Below are 25,536 nucleotides of genomic sequence, written 5' to 3' on the forward strand. Positions count from 1 at the left end.
TGTACCCGACTGTGCGTTGCAAAAAAAACATGTACGCTCACTAAGGTTGCAAAGTTTTGACTTTCCCTGTTTCCATAGAGACGGACGTTTTCAAGGAACTCCGAAAAGCCGTCGTCGAGGTTTCTGGATCGTCCCGGGGCGTTTTTCTCCGTTTGCTAACTAGCTTCTGCCACGAGTCCTTTGGGAAAAAGGTCCCAGAACTTCTGCGATGAACTTCTCACCCACGAGGCGCTACATGTGTGAACATAAACGTCTGAAGTGGCCGGATCGCGCATTAAAAAGGATTAAGAAAGAAAAAAAAAAAAAAAAAAAAGGAGGCAGCGGAGCGAGACGCTCCGGAAGGCCCTTCCAATCCCGGCCTCCCCGAAGCGCCGACATTAATTAGGCCACCGTATCTCATCATGGACACGGGATCCGTCCGCCACGGCTTCCGACCAATCACAGCTCGGACGTACGTGCAGATAATCCAGATAAGGTTGGAATATGTAAAAAAAAAAAAAACAGGTAAAACGCCACAGGTGCCGATCGGAGGTCGAGGCCGTTTCAAACAACAGACGGAATCCGGGTGAAGATGTACGCACGATTCTTCTGGAGCCCACACACACACACACACACACACACTCATTGGCCTTAGGCAATAAAAAGAAGGGAGGATACACCCCACATCCAGCGCAGCTTGCTAATGAAGCATGTTAATGGCCCCGTCATTTGGAGTCGCCTTCGAATAAATCCAGCATCTCGCTCGACCGAGCAGCGCGACTTGAGAGATGGGAGAAAGTTTCCTCGCGTTCCAAACCCAAACCATCAAGGCTACTGTATAAACACAGATACGGAAATTTAGATTTAATTGAGACGAAGAGCTCGAGGGATGCGCTCCGATGGTTTTATTTACTTGGGGAGTTTACCTACTTAATTGCCTGAACTTTCAAGGAGCTCGGAGAAATATTCCTGAATGTCAAACCGACGACGAGCCGCGGTTTAAAATGTTTCAAACGTTTTAGAAATAATTACGTAATGACTTTTATCTGAAATCCTTTTTTTCCCCTCCACCGGCACCGGCTCGGAATCTTGGGGGAGAAAACAGACCAAAAAAAAAAAAAATCAGAATCGAATAAAGGTTCGAATCCCTGGTTTTCAGCTTCTGCTGACAAACCTGGCATCATCATCATCATCTTCTCCTTCTTCTTCTGGCTGCTCCCTTCAGCCAATCACCTGCCTCCATCTAACCCCCACCTCTCCATCCAAACATCACCTTCCTGGTCTTTCTGCCCGGCAGTTCCAACCTTCTGCCCGTCTCCAAATCCTCCCTGCCTGACTTTATCTCCAGAACATCTAACTTTTGATGTCCCTCTGGACTTCTACTTCCCCATCGCTCACAACGAGAACCATTACATTCATTCGTCGGATGCTTTTTAACCAAAAAGACTTACAAGAAGTGCAATTCAGTCACCGAAGATCCGAAGTGCCCACTCAACCAAACAGCCATGTCAGAACCAGATACATGCACTTTTCTCCTTTTTTTGGGGTGTTTGGGGCTAAGTGCGATTAGTAGGGTAGTGCTTGGTGAAGAGGTATGTTCTCTGCTCACAGTGAAAGATGGTGTTCTGACCCCTTTTGGGAGTTCGTTCCACCACCAAGGAGCCGAGACCCAGAAGAGCCGAGAGCGGTACGAGAAGACGGGGCTGCCCTCGACCGTAAGTTGGTTACCATAGTTAACCCCAGGTGCCATAGTCACCAACCATCACTAGGTGACTGCAAATCGTAGTCGGCCTTGTCGATTACAACCAATCCAGAAGACCTCAAACAGGAGAACGACGTCCTGAAAGTCAGCTTTCAGTCCCAGGAGTTCCCGGCATCACCCGACCTCCAGATTCACCTTCACCAACACCTCGACCAGGTCAACTCGCTCGCAAGTGTCTTCATTTTAGGAGAGCGGAAAGGCCTACCTTCTGACGGACGAACGAAGCCCAGAGCTGCTCCGGATCGAGACCCCGAAGGTTGCCGGGTCGGAAATGGAGGCCGACGACGACTTTTCCGCTTGGCTTCGGCGGTGAGCTTCTGATCGCGTCTGATGGCTGAAGGTGGTCGATTCTCACCTACATTCTTCTTCCGGGTGTTCACCAGCCAAACCTGACCTGAACGAGTCACCTGATGCCGGTCAACGACCCGCAGCTGCGTCTAACCAACCCGACCCAGGTGATCCAATCAACCAATCCAATCAATTCAGGTCTGAGTATCTGAAGAAGGTGGAGCTGCTCACGGTGTTAGAAGATGATCAGATAATACTTCATTGATCCCCAATGGGGTGCAATTTGTCATAGCAGCACAACAATCAATAAATATAAGTATAAATATAAAAAAAAGAGATAATTAAAAGATAGCGAAAGACATACAAAAACATAAAAAAAAATGTATCTGAATTCAATTTTCACATGAAGTTGTTTGGAGTTGCGTGGTCTTTTTTAAAGCTGAGGTTACCATGAAGTCACGGACGCCGCCTGAATAATGACAAATGAGCCTAGGAGATTTTTTTTTGCCGTTTTTTTTTTTTTTTTTTTTTTTTATTCCCCCATATCTCTCGGGGCTTTACAAAAAAAAATAAAAATTGGCATGATTGCAATGTCAGCCGATTGCCCGGTGGCCGTCGGGTCACTGCTTCCATCTGGCCTGTCTGTGTTTTCTCAGATGTGTGAGATTCACGGCAAAAACAGTACTTTTTTTTTTTTTTATGGACAATTTATTTTAAACGAACGAGACGCACATCGGGTTTGACAGACGTCTCGTCGCTCGGCGACCCCGCCGTCAGCTCGGGGTACGTAATGCTTTTTATAAATTTCACCTCAATTATGAAACCGCCGTTCTTCTACGAACAAATTTCCCGTCCCTCGTTCGCCCAATTACGCGCAATCAGAGGGTTAGAGGTCAAACCGTCGCCACGACGACCCCAGAGATCGCCTCGGCAACCCCTAATTGCTCCCAGATACCTCCCGGTCGCCGCGTGGACGTGTTGAAACGAGGTAACCGATTTGCCCTCTGCACCGGCGGCGGCGAGAGGACGCTAACGTGCTAAAGCGCGCCGACGGTCGAACGGAGAAGCTCTTTCCCATTCATTTAAATCCCCGTTTGACTTTCTCGGGATTTCTGCGACCATTTCGTGAATCATCAATCACGGGATTCGTGTTCGGGGCCCAACCGGATGCTTTTGTTGCCACGGTGATTTAATATACTAAAGGCTGCCGGATCTGATTGTAGTTAATTTCCTCCTGGAACGGGAACTCCGGGCGGCCTCGCTTGAAGAATGACATTCGGTTTTACAGGCTCGGTCAGCCTGGATGAAGATGTTCCACCTGATAGGAGAGATCAGGCTGAAAGCCTCGGCGGCAGAGGGTTCTTCATCCGCAATCCAGTAAATACGACATTTAAGGATCCTTTTCTTTTTTCTTTTTCGCGTCCGGTGGCTCTTTGCGGGATTGCCGCCCGTCTGGCCCGAGCCGGGGTCACGCCGGCCGAGGACGGCGGAACGGCAGCCTCGAGCGGTTCGATCTCGGGAAAATAAAAAAGCGCTTTCTCCGTTCCGTCGCTTCTTTTTGATGGAACGTACCTCCAGACGATGAAGGTCATGAACCTTTAACCACTTCAAACCAGCCTTAGATGTTTGCGCCCTTCAAATGACACCATCATGATGAATCAGTAACCACCAGTTCGCGCTTCCTTCCGACAGCGAGAAAATCCCTGGTTGGATTCCCCGAAAGGGGGCCTCCATGTTCTTACATGAAGCCTACAGCTTCTCCGGGTTCCTCCAACGGTCCACAAAGAGGTTCACAGGAGACCCCGAGTTTCCACGATGATCGTACATCTCTTTAAATGACGGGGTGAAAGAAGCCGGGATCCTTCCACAACGCGACAAGGAGGTTCTTCGGAGTCTCCGGGCTCCGGAGCCGTATATTTAACAAATGAATGACTTAATTCGTGTAGGATCGCACGGATATTTGGAAATAAAACCGTGTGAAACAATAAGACCTTAAAAGTCTAAATCCTCTCTGTTGGTCTGTGCTAATTGAGTTTTCTCCCTCCTCCTCCTCCTCCTGCTGCAGTCAAGGATCACTCCTCCCTCTGGCACAGCGTTTGTTTAATCTAATTTCCATGCCAAACCTCTTTTATTCAGTTATGCACGACAGCGGGGCCAATAACAGGCCGTTAAACCCGGCCGTCTCAGGGCGTCTATTTCGGCTTCACGCGCAGACGACTAACACGAATCCCTCCCCAATTCCGGTGTTTTGTTCGCGGGGGCCTCGGCTTCCGAGGAGAAGGGAAAGGTCTTCATCTCGGCCGCCGTTTTCCTGAATGGAGCCCAAGCATGGATGGGGGGGGGGGGCGCGTTCAAACCTGCCTGGTATTTTTGGGGGCGTCTCAGCTGCTTCCGGAAGTTCCAAGAACGAGCTGTCCTCCAATTCTGCTCCAGGAAGCAGCTTCCACCAGGGGGACTTCTTGAATTCACCGTGATGTGGACACCATGGAGGTCACAGCGGGGTTCATGGAACAATGGGTTGAGATGTTTTTATCTCCTCCCCGCGTTGAGAAGAACGGATTTCTTTTGGGGGTGATGTTCCTCTGGGGGTCCCTGGAACCACTCTGAGGCCGGAAGAGCTCGGACCTCTTCGTCGTTCCGTACCTCAATGCTTCTGTCCTTGTTGTTCCAAGAGAAAAGGCAAATAGTATCTGGTAGTGGACGTGGTGTGTGAGTTCCACCAAGCATCAGGAGTTCCCATGGAGCGGCGAGAAGATCTTGCCTCGAAGGACGATGGTCCAAGGAGCTGGAGGTCCGCGGTTCCTCCATTGTCCTGACGCACTAGAAGAGACCAAGCACAGGTAACCCTGAAAGGTTCCTACCCTGCGAGGGGCTTCTGGGACCTTCTGGGGCGATCGTGAACATCTGAGATCCCGGGTGATTTGGACCAAACGGCTGGATTGTAAAACGGCTCTGGATAATTCGGTTGGGTTTTGAGTCGAAGGCGTTCGGGAACGAGGGCGACCACCACCGCGAGAAGGTTTGGAGTCGCCTACCAACCAAGATTGTCCATGTGGACAAGTTCCTCGTCCTGGTGCGGCTCCGACGGCGGGGATTTTTCTAGAATTCCCCTTTTTCTCGTCTCGCCGACGGCACCGACCGACGAGCTTCCCCTCCGGCGAAGCCTCGCTCCGGCCCGACGTGGATCGCCTCCCAGAAAAAACCGAAGTCCGAACCTCCTCCCCACCCCGCCGAAGTCGCCGCTCGTCGTCTCCCTGCAGAGAAATAGGAAGAGAAAAGATTTTCTTCCATTCTTTTTTTTTTTTTTTTTTTCCCATTTTCACATTGAGTGACTCAATTTCACGCTCCATTGGCGTATCTGGAGGGACGTGCCATGAAATCAGTCCAATTCTGGGATTTCAGAGGAACAGGTTTTTGAAACCTCCTGAGATTTGTGGCCGTATTACTTTCCCCCCACCTCTGGACAGATTACACTATTATGTGACAGTTGCGGCGGCGAGGCGGCGGCGACACGGCGGCCTCCTCTGTGGTAAACTGGTTTCTAACAGCCTTGTGAACTGAGAGCCATGGAGAAGAAAACCCAATTGATTTAACTGAACGTTTCTACCAATATTGAAACTCCAGCTTTTATTTTCTATGAAGACAAGAAGGCTTTTTTTTTTTTTTTTTTTTCTTTCTTTTCCTCCGCAAGGTGAAGGTGAAGACGTCGATATGAGGAAAAACATAGATGCTCCGTTTACAATGGTGGACGAAAAATGGTGCGGATAAATGTCTATATATAGATATATATATATATACTGCTCCAAAAAATAAAGGGAACACTTGAACAACACAATGTAACTCCAAGTCAATCACACTTGTGTGAAATCATAGTGTCCACTCAGGAAGCAACACAGATTCATTTGGACTTGTTTTAAGGACATTACATCAAAGTTGGATCAGCCTGGAGTTTGTTTTTACACTTTAATTTGGAGTGTGATTCCTAATCCAGACCTCCATGGGTTGATACAATTGATTTCCATTGATCATTTTTGTGTGATTTCGTTGTCAGCACATTCAACTGTGTAAAGAGCAAAGTATTTCATGAGAGTATTTCATTCATTTAAATCTAGGATGTGTTTTTTAAGTGTTCCCTTTATTTTTTTGAGCAGTATATATAGATATATATGCCTCCGGCAGATATATTGAGATTAAGATAGTGGGGTAATATCTGGATTAGCTAACTTAACATTCCTTATGTTAAGTTAGCGCGTTTACAATGCACTTTGTACATTAAAACGTAACACTTTATAGAGAATGGGATGAGATCAATCTGATCGCAACTAGGACTTTCTGCACCACATCCTGATATTTATTCATTCATTCAATTATGACATTTTCCACTCCTCCGAATGTGGGACTGGTGAGGTTAAAGTCATTGGTTGAGAGTCGGGGTTCATTCTAGACCCGTCCATTCACATGCATACAGAGACAAGTACCGAGCTCTGCACCCGCTGTGCAACCCAGTGTTTTTATTTTATTTTGTTTAATTTTATTTTATTTTTCAATCATTTATTTTTTATTTATTTTATTTTTTTATTTATTTTATTTTATTTTATTTTATTTATTTGATTTCATTTTGTATTATTTTATTTGATTTTGTTCCATTTTGTTGTATTTTTCATTTATTTTATTTTCTATTTCATTTTATTTTATTTTATTTTGCTTTATTTTTTATTTCATTTCATTTCATTTTATTTCATTTTTTTTATTTTATCTTATCTTATTTTATTTTAATTTACTTTATTTTTTTATTACTTGATTTGATTTGATTTCATTTCATTTACTTTTATTTTTCATTTATTTTATTTTTTTATTTTATCTTCATTTATTTTACTTTATTGTATTTTTCTATTTCATTTGATTTCATTGTATTTTATAATTCATTTATTTATTTCTTAATTTTATTTTGTCCTATTTTATTTTACTTTATTGTATTTTTTTACTTCATTTGATTTTATTGTTTTTTTTTATTTTATTTATGGTTTAGGTGTAGTAAGGTGGTCTGCAACCAGATATGAGACAGTGCTATTTTATTTTAATTTTCTTTTTCACGCCGCTGCCTTGGAAAAATTCCTGTAGCAATGTGAATTAATGCACACATTTGATCATTTTATGAAAAATCGAGTGTCGATGAATATCGGGTTCCTACGGCAACGCGGAAGGTGCTGTTGGTGCTCCATGGACCCGGAAAAAGAAAGATTACCGTAATTAATCCTTGTCCGCTATAATCTATGGTAAAAATCTCATATTGATACACAAAGGAGGATAATAAATGTGTAATAATATTGTCTCTATTAGGTTGCCAGATGAAGTCATAATGGGAATCATTTTTTTGTTCTACATAGCTAGAAAACCAGCTTCTTACGATTAGCCTGCCGCGCTAACGTCAGCCGCCCTTCGCAATCGTGCTTCTTTGTATCATGTAAACAAAACACCTTCAATTATAACCGCCGTCCCAGCGAGAGACCAGGAACGTGGTGCCGTGGAGCTCCTCTTTTATTTTTTCTTTAAAATTTTATTTAAAGGAAAATGCAACACCACTTGAGCATAATAATAATAATAATAATAATAATAATAATGAGGATAATTACATTATTACAATTGTTGCTACTACGTTAATAGGATTGTTATGGTTATTATCATTATTGTAGATTTTAAAATTATTATGTATCATTATAAAATTATATTTTTTAATCATATTGTTATGATTATCAATTATGAAGTTTACATTGATTTGAACAGATTTCCCCTTGAAACTTGTATATCATTTTTTTCTAATTTTCTTTCTAATAATTTCTGAAGAGAAGCTCCTTGACAATGTGTCCAAGTGACCTGCCCTCACCCCACCGTCGCCGTGGCAACCACACACAGCGACATCTTGAATCCAAGCCGAGCCCCCCCACACACCACCACCACCAGAAAGATTACATTGCACATTTTTCTGTCAAAGGTTGATTCTTGTGTATGCACTCCACACACACACACACACACACACACACACACACACACACACAAGCTCATAAGGTGATACATTTATGCATGGAATCACGATCCAGGTGCACACACACCTGATACATGACAACATGACACCCTTTGTCCTCCTTCTTCCCTCCTTCTCAGGCGCCGACTTTCCATTCCTCTACCTTTTTTCCGACGAGGCGTTCAGGGATGCATTTAGCCCGCAAAAAAAAATAAAAATAAAAATAAAACCAAACAATAACGAAACAAGACATGAACTTTCACGCGTTCATGTCCGACGGCGTGAATCCCACTTCTCAACAAGTTGGAAAACGTAACATCTTGTCCTTCTTATTTTTATATCAGATTCCCTCAGACGCTGGACACGCACACACACACACACACACACACACACTCTGTCACTTCAGAGAAAATGAGTTAGTGGAGCTGAACATGAGAAGGCTGGCAGACAGCAGGGGGGGAAGAAGGCTGAGGACTGGAAGCAGCGCGTGGACTGCTGGGATGGACTGCGAGCTGCCGGAGAGCGCCAGGCTCCGGAGAAGTGCGAGCCCAGCTGGTGGCGAGCGGCGAGGGAAGGCTGGCAGGTGGCCGGCGGGTGGCGGCGGGAAGGGTGGGGGGGGTGCTGGCGGCTACGGTTCGGGGTAAACGGCGATCGCTTTCAACCTGCACAAGAACCGGAGGAGGACGGCCGTCGTGCACCGGCTTGGACCGGTCGGTGTTAATCTGCGAAGTTGGCAAACAACAGGAGGGCAGACCGCTTTTCGAGAATCGCTTCCGGCTTTGAATGGAATCGCTAACAGCCGGTTTGTTCGCCGTCTCCATGGTGACGACGTCGGCGGTCGGACGCGGAGCTTAAAAGTTTATCTCGGCCTGAAGAAAACATCAAGCAGGTGTGATGATAACGCTGCAGTCCTTTCCTTTTAGGGGACGCTAACGTTAGCATCTTCGCCGTCTCCATGGTGACGACGTCGGCGGTCAGACGCGGAGCTAAAAAGTTTATCTCGGCCGGAAAGAAACATCAAGCAGGTGTGATGATAACGCTACAGGACCTTCCTTTTAGGGGATGCTAACGTTAGCATCTTCACCATCTCCATGGTGACGACATCGGTGGTCGGACGCGGAGCTTAAAAGTTTATCTCGGCCGGAAGAAAACATCAAGCAGGTGTGATGATAACGCGACAGGACCTTCCTTTTAGGGGATGCTAACGTTAGCATCTGGTTGTGCACGTCTACGCGCGCTCACATCCCATCATCAATGCATGATTTTAGCTTCGTATCTTCTCCCGAGACCTCGGGCTCTTTTTCCCAGAAAGTATGGCTTCATCCGCCGCTGCATCTACATCAGGGGCGTGCAAACTTGACTTTTAAAATTTGACAAACCGCCCGGGTCACCACAAAATACGATACATATAAAAAAAAAAAAAAACGCATTTTTCAACAGTACATATCAAACTCGCCCGACGTTTGTCCGAATATTGTCTGACATTTGCAAAATAAAACCAGCTTGGTTTTGAAGGTTCCTGCTCAAACCGGTTTTTCCCTCGTCGCTTCTCGTCCAGCTAGTTCATGTGTGTCAGCATGTCCGCAGAAAAAAGGCTAAATCTCAAAGCCAAACTGTGCCATTTAGCTCAGGAGCTCCAAAAATGAAATCATCTCCTCTTTGAGTTCCCACATTCATTGATCTGATCATTCGATCAATCACATCAAATATGAATTCGGCAGGCCGGATTAAAAAGGAGCAACGGGCCGAATGTGGCCCGCGGGCCGTAGTTTGCACATCCCTGATCTACATTTTCATTTCTTGCATGAACATTCAAGCAATTAGCATGTAAATATTAGTGCTACAACTACTCTCTAGATCTAGAGCTACCCTGTTGGGTTTCTCTAACCTAAGTTTGGTCCGGGGTTGACTCCGACTTGACTCGACCGTGTCACTAAATGTCGTATCTCTGTCAAAGAAGAACTCACAAACTGGCTGAGAAGTTATTTAGAAGCAGTTTTAGATGCTAACAGTAGTAGAGGTTGCAAACCCCAGCTGCAGCTGCAGGCTGGTTATCCAGGTAACTCGTTGTTGCTCATTTCCAGCGCCCCTTTGTTTGATTTCACTTCGAATTATCTTTACCAGACTCTCCGTGCAGCCTGTCCGTCAGCCGTCCTCCCCCCCGGACCGGCTCCGCAGACTCCTTCTGCTCTTCTTCTGCCTCTTAGACCAGAAATCTTACGCCTGAGCTGAAGTTTCCTTTCCACAAGCCTCTCTCCTCCCCTGTCTCCTGCTGCCGTGGGGTTCTCCACCCACGATCAAGTCTGTTACAATGCAAGTTTAATTCAGTCCGAAGGTACATGTTGTCTCGCCCGCCTTCCACTGATTCATTACAGGACGGCTTGGCAAATGCCGGAGTGCGATTAAGAAGCATCTTCTGGCGAAGTCGTTAAAATGTGTTCACACGTCGCGTCGAGCGGCGCCACATTCGGGCCAGACGGGCCCCTGGGGAGGACAAATCTGCGACTAAAAGCCTGTGACCTACACAGTACTCGGCCCCCTTCGGAAGTAAATGTTTGATTTGTTTAACAGAGACGCATTTGGTATTTTGCAAAGCTAGAACTGATGAAAGATGGTGTTCAACGGTGACCTGTTCTTTGCCGTTTCCTACTTTAGTTCAACAAGCATGCCTTCAACAGCGAGGGCAGAATTGCAGGCCGTCAGGCCGAGTGCCAGGCCGACAGTCGCAGCTTAGCGCGTTTACAAGCCTTGCAGTTTCAAAGAGGACAGCATTCACCGATTCCCACACCGATGGCTGTAGAGCTGCCAAGAAAGGGGCTAACCAAACTATCAGGGGCAACCAGGGGTCCCATCTTTCGCCCAAGGACACTTGGACACGCAGGCAAGAGGAGCCGCAAATGGAACCGTCGATCGCAGGGTCGCCTGCTTTACCAAATGAACCACAGGTGCCAAAGTTTCTGATTCCCGGGTCAGGATCTGTTGGACTTGTATGCTCAGCAGCTGAGGGTAGCCTCCCAGCACATATGACCTGAGAGCTCGACCCTGAACTAAGATGCACGGCCGTAACAGAAGACGAGTACTCGATCACGTCGTCTGGTACTTCGGCATTCATTCACTTCCCTTCAGACAGATAATTTCTGTTGTATCTGTTGGACTTGTATGCTCAGCAGCTGAGGGTAGCCTCCCAGCACATATGACCTGAGAGCTCGACCTTGAACTAAGATGCACGGCCGTAACAGAAGACAAGTACTCGATCATGTCGTCCGGTACTTCGGCATTCGTTCACTTCCCTTCCGACTGATAATTTCACACAGGGGTGGAGGTTCGGCCACAGAAGGCGTCCACATCTTTGCAGATCAGCAGGGGCCTGCAGGGGTTGACGGTGGCCGGACGAGGACAGAGCTCCACCCAACGTGATGGATTTTTCATTAAAAGACGCCCTCCGGCTGCCGAAGAGCACAATCGCCGATGTTCCGTGCAACTTAAGAACCGTGTTAATGACCCCGGACTTTGGCAATAATTCTTCTCTGTTGACCTCGGTCAGATAAAGGAGAAGCACTGAGCCGGGAAGAGCGGGTACTCCATGTGTTTCTTTTTTCAGGACAGAAATATTCTTATTAAACAACAAAAATAGCCTCCACCGCACGATCCGGCCGACATCTACAACCCAAATACTGAACCACAACATCCAGAATGAAGGAATACTGCATCAACGTAGCACGAATATCTACAAACACTTGTGGTGTGCGGTGAGGTTCACGTCCAGCGAGGCACTCACTTCCTTTGGCATTATATTTGCAATCGTAAGAACTTATTCCCGATTGTCTCATCGAATTTTTTTATAAAACTGAAAACAATTTGTGGAAGTTTGTATGAAGTCCACGCTCATCGACTTCTCCACAAAAACCTCTGGTACTTTGTTGTAAACTCCTCCTTGTTTTCTTTTATATATCTTATTTATTTTATCCTACACTGGAGGTAAAGAAACGGGTTCAAGCAGGTTGGAATGGGTGGAGAAAAGTGTCAGGGGTGCGAAGAGATAGAAGAACATCAGCCAGAATGATCTACAAGATGATCTACAAACATCTACAATGACCAAAAGACAGGAGGCAGAGCTGGAGGTCACAGAGATGAAGATGCTGAGGTCCTTTTTGGAGTGACAAGGATGGAGAGGATCAGGAATGAGTCTGTCAGAGGGTAGATGTTTTGGAGAGAAGGTCAGAGATGGTTGGGTCATGGACAGAGGAGGGATAGTGAAGGTATTGGTAGACAGATGCTAGAATTGGAGGTCGAGAGGAAGACCAAAGGAGGATCCAGAGAATGGGGTTAGATGAAGAAGGTGGATTGGCTGTGGAGACCCTGAAGGGAAAAGACCAAAGGAAAGATCCTACATTGCTTCTAGAGGAGCATCAGTCTCTCGCACCTGCCAACTGGAGTACCTCCCTTCAGGTGAGGCACAGAATTATCTGCCTCACCTCATGACTTTTCTTTACGGTTTATTTTCCAATCAGTGAGAAAAATCGTATCGCGCACTTCTGCAAAATACGTGACGCTATTTGTAGGTCTTGGTGTTTAGAATAATATAATAAATCTTTCTACACAGAAATGATAACGTGCCACGCAGCCCAGTTTAGGAGTGACTGCGTATGCAGAGGTGACTCAGCTGCCACACTTTAGCATACATTGGATCAGGAAATGTGCAAATTCAGTGATTTGTGCTTGAGAGCATTTCAAAAAAAATATTGGAATCATAAAGAAAATACAATTATGAATCAGATCAGTGGAAAAATATTACTATTTATCTTTTTTTTTTTTTTTTTTTTTGAGGCTCTGCCTCACCTGCCTCCCCTGACCGCACATCACCGGCAAGCACTCGGTCTGTGGCTGCTTTTAGGATCATTCAATTAGAGCCGTTGATTTATTTATCCTTGAATAAATAAGAATATAGATCTACATACCTTGGTGAATGGGAGACCTTGCGAACAGAGAGGAATAATCAAGCGGAGAGGTGGATGCTGGGAGAGATTGGAGAGCGTCCGTTGATCTGCGGACGGAAAATCGACCAATGAAAACCCGGCTCGTTCCATCGGCGCAAGGAAATGTCACGAATTCGGTCCAACGCGAGTGCTTGGTTCTTTCCATGTTTCTCCATGTCCTCCTTCCCGGGTTCCCTCCAGGTTCTCCGTCTTCCTTCCACATCATTCCTTCCACGTCTGCAGGTGGTGGAGAAGCAGTGTGAATAATGAATGACCGAGCGTCTGCAACTTCATGGATGATAAATTGGGTTTAGAATATGAATGAATGAATGATTGCGTCCCTCCTCTTGTCTGGACGGCGTTCTCCACCTCGGGTCAGACACATCATCCGATCCTCCCGTACCATAATTACGATCCCATTATTTTTCATGTTACCATCGAGGCTGTTTAAACCCTCATTACAGGTAACAAATTCAATATGGCGGGAGGGTTAGCGTCTGCAGGTACGAGCGACTGTGTGTGTGTGTGTGTGTGTGTGTGTGTGTGTGTGTGTCAAACGCCGGCCGGGTGAAAACGGACCATCGTCATGGAAATTTCCTTCCGACGTTGAAGGATGGACTCCGTATTTTCCCCCTTTTCTCCGAGTGAAGCCTAATGTGATGAAGATGAACACGAGATCAAATCCAATTACACTCGGCATCCATTACGACCCCCCCCAACCCCGTGAAATATCCCCGGGACGGCGGAGGAGGGACGGGAGGGCGGCGGCGGCGGCGGCGGCGGCGGCGGCGGACGCGGAGAAGACGGGGTAATAATGATGACTGTCCGCGACCGCATTTTTAATTCTAATGGACGGCTTTTGAAGTCCGCATCCTTTTGATGTTTACATCCGACGCCAATCCTGCAGAGGGGAAACCGGCGCTCTCATTCGCGGGACGTCCGGGCGCCGGCGTTCGTAAATTTATTTGATATTCATGCGTATCGGGGGAAAACATCCGTGCGCCGCAGACATCGATTTTTAGTTAGGTTTTTTTTTATTTTTTCCAAAAGTTTAGCTCGGCTGTGCTAGCATTGGAGCGCTAACGGCCTTCCTGGAGGTCGATGCTAGCTCGCAGGGGTAGCAGGACAAAAGTAGCCTAAGCGGACGTGCACATGACAGCGCACGTGTGTGTGTGTGTGTGTGTGTGTGTGTGTGTGTGTGTGTGTGTGTGTGTGCAGATAAGGACCACAGTTCCGGTCACACACACACACATACAGATTCACATGAAAAGAAAAGCCAAATGAAATGGTTTAGTGTATAAGTCCTCAGTGTGTGTGTGTGTGTGTGTGTGTGTGGGGGCGCCCTTGAAAGGAGCTTCCCTTCTAGGAATTATACAGAAGTATTTGGTTGTTTTCTCTGCAAGTGTGTTGTGGATGTGGACATTTATTACATTCAACATCTAATCATGTATTTGTACTTCCAAAAATTAAAGGGAACACTAAAATAACACATTCTAGATTTGCTGTGCTAGCATTGGAGCGCTAACGGCTAACATCCTGGAGGTCGATGCTAGCTCGCAGGGGTAGCGGGACAAAACTAGCCTAAGCGGATGTGCACATGACAGTGCACGTGTGTGTGTGTGTGTGTGTGCGGATAAGGACCACAGTTCCGGTCACACACACACACACACACATACACATGAAAAGCCAAATGAAATGGTTTGGTGTATAAGTCCTCAGCGTGTGTGTGTGTGCGTGTGTGTTTCCTGGAACACGGGCGGTCATTAAATAATCATCTTGTGTCTGACTTTGTTAAATCAGTTATGGAGAGCTTTTTTTTTTGTTCCTCGTGACATTTTGATCTCCGCTTTGTCATTAAGTCGGGGGGATGTGATGAAATTTACATAGCCCTAATTCTTCAGCTTGCTGACAACATTTTTTTTTTTTTTGGTGTCTTTTTTTTTTCCCCCCCGTCACGGCGACAGCCATCTTTAATATTTAGACCAGGACTTTGCGATGCCCTTCAACTGCGCCTGCAGTATTAATGCATCCTTAATGGGAGAGGTTCCATAAACGAGCCGCAAATGGAGCCAGACGTTTTAATGTTTGCTAGAAAGGCTGTTTTCCACATGTAACCGTAATAGTCCGTATTCATATTTAATCAGTCGTGGGTTTGTTATTAATTATTTAGCTGTCGGTGACTTCATTAAGCGGAGTTTTGATGTCGCGGAGGGTTTTCCCCAGTCTTCCAAAGTCCCTTTGTCCCCTTACATGTGGCTGATTAATGGGGTTTAACAGCCATTGTGGCCCCATCACATAGTCCTGAGGGTGTGTGTGTGTGTGTGTGTGTGTGTATGTGTGTGTGTTCCCTGTGGTTGAAAAGCCCGGCGTCTTTCACTGATGATCTGAATAGGGTCACAACATACAATAAAACATGAAACTGTGTTTAGAGTAATTTGTGGATGCAGTTTTCTTCCAAAGGGATCAAAAAAAAAAGTGAATGAATTCATTTATTCGTTCTTTTAATCGCACACGCTTTCATCATTTAGACGCATACGACCGTTCACGCTTTCATTTGCATGTCATATAGATGCAACGGTTCATCCTTTCATTCACAAATCTGCACAATTTAATGTTTTCAATGAACCTCCTGCAGGTTTTCTCTCTTTTTCTCTACGTCTTTTCCAGAGGGAGCTTTAGCTCCGCCCACTTTTGTGACGGACATGCGGTCCGACCTCGGTTTGACCCCGACGGACGGCCGAAATCCTCCAACGTGCCACTTTTTCGCTGAAAACGTGAATCATCCAAAAAGGCAGACGGAGCCCCGAAATGTCACGGCAGAGTTAGCGGCTAATTAGCGCTAGCTGTTGGTTTGTTTTGTTTTTGTGTTTTTCCGACGCCGTCCTTAAATGCATCCTTAAACCTCTGCTCTCGGAGTGATTGTGATTTGACGGCTGCTGTCAGAGGCTGATAATGACGTCCTGACCGCCCGAGAGGTGGAAACAAAAAAAAGGGAAAAGGCATTTTTAGCGGTCTCCTTTAGCAGGTTGGACGCGGCGGCCTGCTGACGGAGGCGTTCGGGATCCACGTCGGGACAATTCTTCCTGCGGAAGCTCCTGACCTTGCTGCTCTCGCCGATGCGTCCAAATTCAAAAATAAATGAATTTTAAAAGGACGGTTTGGATCGGATGGGGGGACGTCACCAGGTTTATTTCAGGAAAACGTTCTGCTGAGCGCGGATACAGCCGAGGTCGCTTCTTAAAAAAGGGCTGCTTGCTCAGGTTCAGCAAGGTGAGCAGATCGATAATGTTTCCTGGCGTGGAGCCGGCGGCTCGGAGAACGACGGCGGCGGCGGACGCTTATTTTTTGCAAGAGACGGCTGAACGTTGGGCTCCTCGTGAACCTTTTGCAGCTCCCAGAACCTTCTCAGGAACGAAGCTGTCATTTTGGGAACCTCCAGCTCCAAGGACCATCTTTGCGTCTAATCTTTTCAGCTCCATAGGAACTCATGTGACAACGTTGACCGGTGGAAATCATGAGCCACGGCTAGTAGCAGATACGAATTTGCTGTTTTTCTTGGGGCAAAAATGGACCCAAGCGTCGAGAAATCGAGTGACCAAGAAGTCCAGGCTCTTCTGGTTGGTGAACATCAACATTCTGGGCCAGAAGATGTGCGAAGGAAGCTAATGGCTAACAAGGTTCTTCACAAACCCAAGCAATCCAGGTAGAAGATAAAACACTCCAACCATCTGAAAATCTACGGTTATTGTTCCATGAACGCCGTGGCGGCCATGTTGTCCGTGTCGTCTTCTTCTTCTTCTTCTTCTTCTTCTATCTCGGTGGTTTGTTTTGTTTCTCTCTGCAAAACTAAAAGGCTCCCCGGAGGAGGCTACTTCCTGGAGCGCAATCGGCGGTGGACGCTTCTTTAGAACCGAGTTCTTAGAACTTCTCCGTCTGACAGCCGAGCCATGTTATCGTGCCATAAATGTAATTATTATACATCGAGATAATCCCCATTGGAATCCCATTAATTAAAAAACCCAACGAAAACAATGGCGTTGATTAAAGACAGAAACAAATTCGATCCCGCTGAAGAAAAGCCCCTCCCGCCCCTCGCGGGACCGCAAATAAAACGTGCCGATACCATCTATCAGCGCGGCGCATCGGCGCCTGCAGCCAGGCAGGTACAATGGACGCGCAATAATTAAACCTCGCGCACGTCCGGGTTCCTCGGTGTGACTCAAGGTTGCCGTTTGGAGGCGGAAAGCGGCGCCGGACCCGACGGACGGAGAGCGTTTCCCCGTCGCACAAACCGGAATGCGGCGTTCCTCGAGGGATTGTCCTCCGTCTGCCGTGTTTTCAAATCACCGTCGTAAGAACGTATCGGACGTAAGACGTCCCGTTCGGATGACCTCGGCGACCTGATGGCGGAGGGGGATTAATAAACCCCCGCTATATGTTAACGATCCGCTTTGCGAGCGAGGGGGACCGGGATCGCCGGCGTTTGTTGGCTTTTCGGGAAATAAAAACATTCGCGTTAATTGTTTTTGGAACACGGTCGGCGGGCCGAGGCATGTCCGCCATCTTTGTTTGCAGATGCTATCCTTATATGGACGCGGCGCGGTGGCTAGCGGTGGTTAGCGCCTCCTCCTCACAGCGAGAAGGTCGGATTCCAAAAAGGTTCATGCAACAGTCCATGTGTGTGAATGAGAAGGTGTGTGTGTGTGTGTCTCTAAATGTGGCCCTTTGATTGGTCCAGGCTAAGCCCCGCCTCTCGAGTATAGATAGCGAATGAATGAATCCGAATGATGTTGCTTTTCGTTGAAGTGGGGAAAGAGTCAAAATAGAACTCTACGTAAAAATAAAGAATAGTATAGTAACAAAAATAAAAACAAAAAGAAAAAGAACAATAAAGATCATGGGAAATAAATAAAGTTCAAGGTATGTAAAAATATACATAGCATATATATAGAATATATAAAAATAGTATAATAACAAAAATAATAACAATAAAGATCATGAGAAATAAATAAAATTCAAGCTATGTAAAAATGTATGTAGCATATATATGTAGCGCTCCAAAACACTTGATAACACATAGTTACTCCAAGCCAATCACACGTGTGTGAAATCAAACTTAGGAAGCAAAAATGATTTATTTTGATTTGGTTTAAGAACACGACGTCCAAGTTGGATCAGACTGGAATGAGTTTTTACACTTTTATTTTGATTCCAGACCTCTATGTGTTCATTCATTAGATTTCCATTGATCATTTCGGTGTGATTTTGTTGTCAGCACATCCAACTATGTGAAGAACTAAGAATTTCATGAGAATATTTCATTCATTCAAATCTAGGATGAGTTATTTTAGTGTTCCCTTTAATTTTTGGAAGTACAAACACATGATTAGATGTTGAATGTAATAAATGTCCACATCCACAACACACTTGCAGAGAAAACAACCAAATATTTCTGTATAATTCCTGGAAGGGAAGCATCCTTTCAAGGGCGCACACACACACACACACACACACACACACACACACACGTAAGGGGCAATTAACCTGCTGCCTGTTTCTGGATGTTGGAAAATAGACGAAGACCCCATGTGGAAAAACTGCACCATTCCAAACTGCGACATAACCACAGGAGGTTGCTGAAACAAAAATAAAACTTCAACTCTGTAGAGTTTGGAAAAACAATCTCCACACCAAAAATATGCTCCAAAAAGAAGATTTATTTTAAATATAACGCAAAACACTTATTCTCGCATGCATGACGTTTCCAGCAAAAATGAGCTAATCGGAAAAATGTGTTTTAAAGAGAAGAGAATGATCACGTGATCGATTCCCTCCCTTTTCTTGCGCCTGGAAAAAAAAAAAACCACACACACACACACACACACATGGATCGACATCACCTGGGGGTCAGGCGGTGGTAAAGGTCAGGTTGCTACGGAAACGCAGGAACACCCGGCGTCCGCGGCCATTCCCGGAATGGTTTTTGACAGAAATCTACCTCTCCACACATCCCGACGGGGGAGCATATTTTTCATTATCGACATCCCGGCCGAGGATTAGCGCGTTATATTGCCTGACCCCCCTCCACCCTCCACCCCTCCGCCCCCTTTCCATTTCCAGCCCCCCTTCTCGGACGGCCAGGGGAGCCGGGCGGGACGGAGAACGAGCGGTTTCAAGGCCGGCGCTTCCAGGGACAAAGAACCTGCTGAGGATATTGGCTGAGGAGGCGGGAGTGATTCACATGCAGCGCGGGAGGCCAGCCTGTATCACCACCACCTCCGACCCCCCTTCCCCCCCCCAGCGTAGATCCCGCGGGGGCCACTGCGGAATTGATGAAACGAGCAGGAAGGCCTAATTAAAGGCTCTCAGCTCAAACGCATTGATGTATTACATCTATTATGCCACAGTTCAATAGGTCTGCCAGGCAGGGGCTGCAGCGGCTACTGAGTCCTGCCAAACAAACTGAATAAATAATAGAAGCGGAGAGGGAGGGGGGGGGGGATGGGCTCAACAGGTAGAAATCACACACACACACACACACACACACACACACACACACACACATACACGGAGTGAAACAGGTCTCATGATTTTATTTTTGTGCCGAGCGTTTAAATAATTTTACCGCGCTGATGCCCCAGATCAGGTTAGGCACTAAGTTGGGCTATGCAGTGTGTGTGTGTGTGTATGTATGTTTGTGTATGTCTTTGTCAAAAAAAAAAAAAAAAAAAAACTCACTAACCCCAGCTTACTGTTCTGTATATTTCCTGTGCATTTTGTATTTGCAAGTGTTATTTGCAGTCCTTATGTCCTCTATTGTAAGTCGCTTTGGATAAAAGCGTCTGCCAAATTTAATGTAATGTAATAAGAAGTCCTTACGATCCGCAGTCGAAAATGAAGGAAAAAAAAAAAAAAAGAAGAAAAAAAGGCTCAATTTTTTTTTTTGTTTTTGCAAGTTTAATTTTAACGGCGTTTGTGGAAAAAAAAAAAAAAAAGCGCAGCGCAAATGAAGAAATGGGAATTAAAAATAAAAACACCGGCTCTCGAACATTAATATGTCGCGTCTGTTTCTCTTTTTTTTTTTTTTTTTTATCCATTTATTATTTATTGAACACATGGTCGGCCGTGCGATGAAAGGTCACCTACATCCCAGCTGCTGCTGCAGATTAGATTATTAGATTATTTGCAGGGGGTTAATTTATGCATTTGTGTTGATCAAAGAGGTCGAGGTCAAATGACGAGGCCCTTCGCGGAAACATCCGGACATTCATCCATTCATTCATTCACTCTTCCATCCAAGTATCAATACCTCATCGTTTAATCTTCACTTTTTAACATAGCAGTGCATTTTACTGTTAATTTGGTTTCTATTGTTGTTATTTTGTTAGTTTCGTGTCAATGCGTGAGTATGCGTTCCCCATTCCGATCGAAATCGACAAGAAAGCGGATACAACCTTTCACCTTCTCATCCGGACGCCAGATAGAGACATAAAACCTTCCACCCTGTTATTCACATCATATAAGGACCGAAAAACATCGTTCAGACGTCATGTAGAGACATGAAGCCATTCATTCTTTCATAGACAGAACTTCCACTCTTTCATCAACGCATCATAAAAAAGGAGATATAGAACAATTCATGTCAGATCAGAAATATAAACATTCGCTCACTCATTCATGTCATATACAGACAAAAAATATCATTTAGACGGCATGCAGAGACATCCAACTGTTCAGCGTCTCATCAAATCTTTGTACTTTTTAAGACCTTAAAACACTTTATAGCCTTGACTTTGACCACTTTGTGGTTTTATTTGTATTTCTTATTCTCCCTCCTTCCTACTATTATTTATTATTGTTATGTTTTACTTGAAACTCTGGCATAACAATTCAAACGGAGATACAGAACCAGTCACGCGTCGTATTGAGATGAAATACAAAAATTCACTCGCTCATTCACGTCAAATAGCGACAACATCCAAGCTTCACCCTCTCATCCAGACGTCACACACAGAACATCTCCTCCAGACGTCGTGTCGAGACGTGAAACCATCACCATCTCATCCAGACGTCATATGGAGACAAAGAAGCATTGACTCTCATTCCTACATCAGAAATAGAAGAAATACAACCATTTGAACATCTGGACAACGTTGGGTCTCCAGGGAACCTCCTGTGTGTGTTTGGACTGCAGGAGGAACCCGGAGAACCCTGAGGAACCCCACGCAGACACATGGAGAACAAGTAGAATCCAACCAGAGATCTTCTGGCTGTGAAGCGCTAACCGCTATCCTCACAGAACACATGTAAATAAACTTTCCGGTCACAGAGAAGAAAAGGTTAGCAGACCTGAGGGAGCTTCATGGTCCTCACGGGCCTCCAGGTGGTCTGTGGCTGATTGTCTGATCTCCTTCACCTGTGGAGGAGGAGGAGGAGGAGGAGCCGGGAGGCCGGGATTCCAAGGGCACGTTTATGCATTTAAAAAAAAAAACATTGTCTTTCTTTTTAAACTGCCGTATCAGTCTCCATTCCCCTCTGCAGCCGGAGAGTCGGCTCGTAACAATAAATCCTTCCCGCCGCAAACAAACACACACACACACACACACACACTTTTGCACCAGCACATAAACCAATGAAATACGCATCTGCTTAAACGCGGCGCGTGAAATCGTGAAAAATACAGCGGACATAAAAAACAAACCCGCAGCCCTTTTCACGCACTCACAGCCCGACTCAATTAAAGTTGTCGGCGGGAAGGAAACCCGCGTCCGAGCGCAGGGCGACCCTCGCGAGTCGGAGGCGGAATCCGTCCGACCGAAAGTGGAAAAAGAAGCCCGGCGGTGTGTGTTTGTCTGTTGGCGCCGGCCAACTCGCCGAGGAGCAGATTTGTGGGCCGAGCCGGAGCAGTTGCCGGCACAGCGGCGGTGAGATCGGAGGCGTCTGTTAGCAGGGAGGACGTCTTGTTGGGGGGGGAAGCTGAGGCTTCCGCTCAGGACGGGCCGCGACACGCCGCCGCCGCCGCCGCCGCCGCCACACTTTGCTGACCTGACATATGTCTTCCCTCCGCTCGGGGTGAGACCTCCCTTCCATCAATGTCACCTTTCAATATCCTCCCTGAGCCAAAACACTGAATTCACAAGGAGGTGTTTGTCAGCATGTTCTGTTTATTAGCATCATTCCAGTTTTTTTTTTTTCTATTTATTTTGCATTCTTTATAAGTTACTATGATTTCAGCATTTTTTTATTCGTTCGCATGATTCAAGCGTTTCATATTTCATTAGCGTCATTTCGGCATTTTAGATTTGTTAGCATGCACCCAGCATTTTTTATTTGGTAGTATGAATCCAGCATTTTTTTTTATTCATTAGCATTCCCTGTTTAGTAGTATAATTTCAGCATGTTCTATTAATTAGCATCATTCGTTTATAAGCATGATTACAGCATTTTGGATTCATCACCACTCTCTGTTCATTAGCATGATGACAGTATTTTCTATTAGCACAATTCCAACAAATTCCGTTCATTAGCATGATTTCGGCAATATTTTTCATTAGCATGATAAAAGCAATTTCTGTTTATTAGCAAGATTCCAGCATTTTTCTATTTATTGGCATGATTTCAGACATTTCTGTCGGATTGCATGATTCAGGCATTCTCCATTTATGAGACTGATCCCAGCATTTTCTGTTCTTTTATTTAATTACAGTATTTTGTATTTGTTAGCATGAGTCCAGTATTTTTCAATTATTTGTAATTTTTTTTTTTCATTTTTATGTTATTATCATCATTCTAGCATTTTCTATCAGCAAATGCGATCGAAGCATTATTTTATTTTAGCATCACTGCAGCATTCCCATATTTTCTCATCATTAGCATGATCCCGGGACGTTTAATTTTTGCCTGATTCTTGCAAATTTTATGTTTTAAAATGATTCCAGCATGTCTAATTTATTCAGTATTCTCTATTTATAAGCATGCTTTTGGTTTGGTCTATTTGTTAGCATGTTTCTAGTATGTTGTATTTATTAGCATGTTTCTAGTGCGTTATATTTATTAGCATGATTCCAGTATGTTGTATTTATTAGCATGTTTCTAGTGCGTTGTATTTATTAGCATGATTCCAATATGTTCTACTTATTAGCATGTTTCTAGTACGTTGTATTTATTAGCATGATTCCAATATGTTCTACTTATTAGCATGTTTCTGGTACGTTGTATTTATGAGCAAGATTCCAATATGTTTTACTTATTAACATGTTTCTAGTACGTTGTATTTATTAGCATGATTACGGTACATTCTATTTGTTAGCAAGTTTCTAGTATGTTCCATTTATTAGCGTGATTCCTGCATGTCCTTTTTATTAGCATCCAGTGCCAATGTCAACAAAACGTGGCCACAGAAGAACCGCATCACCTCATCGGAGGAACATTTAAACCCGAACCATCAAACACGAACAAATACACGCTAAATCTCATTAATCAGGAAGCATTTCCAAACCGTGCGAGACGTTGCATCTCACGCCGCGACTCTGCGGTTAAAGTCAGCCGAGCACGTGTTTTGCGCGTGAAGTGTGTTTACGAGCACCTGAACCGACAGGAAGGAGCCACTAAGGATACACTCTTTTTGTGAATACTTTGTATTTCTGTCGGGATGCACGCCGTCGATGCTTCTCTCCGGAGCGAAGATTACCATCTGTGTTTGGCGCACCGTACCGACGGCGCACCGGGGCGGGCGGCTGCGGATGCCGAGACCTAATTTAACACCGAAAACGCCACCTGAGCGCCTTTGAGCTTTTCGCTAATGAAAGTTGAGGAGGAAGTGCAAGGGAGCGTATCCGGCTCCTTCAGGTGCAAAGCCCGCTGAGCCGCAGACGAGCGGCGAGGAACAAGCTAATGTAGAGCGTCGCGCTTTTTCCTTTTATTTTATTATTTCACCCCGCCGCCGTTAGCGACGCCGGCAAAAAAATTGTCAGTCTTCGCTCTCGAGGTGTGCAACGCCGCGTGTTTACCTGTCAAAACATTTCCGCGGGATCCTGATGAAGCAGAAGACTGGCAGTTATGGAAAACATCAAAAAAAAAAAAAGCCATTTCCCAAAGGGGTTGGAGGGTTGGGTGGGGGAGCAGGTGCAGCTGGTGTCACAATACGGTGCGTGGAACATCTCCGCCTGCTAAAGACCCGCTTCACTGGAGGATCTGACATCCCCACCGCCGTTTCCTTAATTGCCGTAGTTAAGTGTGCACCCCTCAGACGCCGGATTGAAAGTACCTGCCTTAATGTTGTGTAAAATTATTATTCCGGCACAAAGACGCCGACGTGCAGCTGTCACTTTTGTTGCATATTAATTATGCGCCGTAGTTTAGATAAAAAAAAACAGTAAACTTAAAAAGGTACTCGCCTCTTTCTTTTTCCACTGCTTTTTCAAAGGAGCCGCTGGGAGCAGATCGCTTCCCGGTGCACCTGGGCAGCAGGAGAACCAGGAACCTCAGCGCCGAGAAACATCGGAGTTGAGACGAAGGTGGAATCGGTGGAACTCGTAAGCCTTTTTTAAAGCTATCCTGGAAAAAAAAAATGGACAAAGGCAGCGAGGAGTTGACCGACGAGGAGGTCAGAGCTCCTCTGGCCTGCTACGTCTCAAAGGGGTTGCAAAAAAATGTCAATAAGTGTGGAGTTAGCTAACCGCTAACGGAGCAATGCAGGGAGAAGATAAGAACACGTCAACCATCTGATAGTCCAGGGTTATTTTCCATGAAAGCTGTGGCAGCTTCCACCTCCTCCGTGTCATCACCCTCTTCTTCGTCTTCTTCCTTTTGGTAAAAATACGCTAATGTTAGCTTACAACAGGGATCTACTCACAGCAAAGCAGTGCAAAGAGAAGATAAAAACACCTCCTTAGCAACCATGTCTCCAAGTCGCTCCCAAAGGACAAAACACTTCTCTGAAGTGAATTTAATGTTGTCCATCTTCTTCCTCCCTTCGCCATCCATCCAGCAGGACGCTGGTTGAAAGACGTCAACCGCCGGGAGCGCAAACTAGAAACATGCTAATCGGTAGAACATACTGGTAAACATGCCAATAACACACCAGAATTATGCTAATAAAAAACATGCTGGAATCGTTTTAAAACAAAAATTTGCAAGAATCGGGCAAAAACTGAACATGCTGGGATGGAGCTAATAATGGGATAATGCGGGATTGCTGGGATGATGCTAACAATTAGAAAACACTGGAATCATGCTAATGAATGATGCTAACAAAAGAAAATAAGAATCAATTGAAAATGCAAAACCATGCAATTAATTGACAAATGCTGGACTCTCGATAACAAATACAAAATTCTGGAATCAATCTCAGCCCGTTTCAGCGTTGGATCCAGGAACGCCGCCCATGAAGCTCTCCAGGCCCGAGAGTCACTCAAGATGATGGAGAAGGAACCCAGCGGTGGTCGTACACTCACTTCCCAATCGCTGGCCTGACTGCATTTTTAAACAAGAAATCTGTTTGATAAAAT

At 45.4% G+C, this 25,536-nt stretch overlaps 2 long non-coding RNA genes across 2 annotated transcripts; both read right to left on the reverse strand.

Annotated features, from left to right (window-relative positions):
- Positions 1 to 2,714: 2,714 nt before the first annotated feature.
- Positions 2,715 to 18,588, reverse strand: LOC147235972 (uncharacterized). The gene is made up of 4 exons (XR_015104236.1): positions 18,572 to 18,588; positions 13,607 to 13,678; positions 13,010 to 13,264; positions 2,715 to 5,283 (listed from the first exon to the last, which is right to left on the reverse strand). It is a non-coding gene; the product is annotated as an uncharacterized LOC147235972 (long non-coding RNA).
- A 2,524-nt stretch (positions 18,589 to 21,112) lies between these two features.
- LOC147235973 (uncharacterized) lies at positions 21,113 to 25,474 on the reverse strand. The gene is made up of 4 exons (XR_015104233.1): positions 24,914 to 25,474; positions 24,706 to 24,832; positions 24,424 to 24,583; positions 21,113 to 21,443 (listed from the first exon to the last, which is right to left on the reverse strand). It is a non-coding gene; the product is annotated as an uncharacterized LOC147235973 (long non-coding RNA).
- Positions 25,475 to 25,536: the final 62 nt, after the last annotated feature.

This window comes from Fistularia commersonii, chromosome 3, assembly GCF_037954325.1.
Source record: "Fistularia commersonii isolate RoL2024-O1a breed Wild chromosome 3, RoL_Fcom_v1.0, whole genome shotgun sequence".
In the NCBI taxonomy this organism is placed as follows: Eukaryota; Metazoa; Chordata; class Actinopteri; order Syngnathiformes; family Fistulariidae; genus Fistularia; species Fistularia commersonii.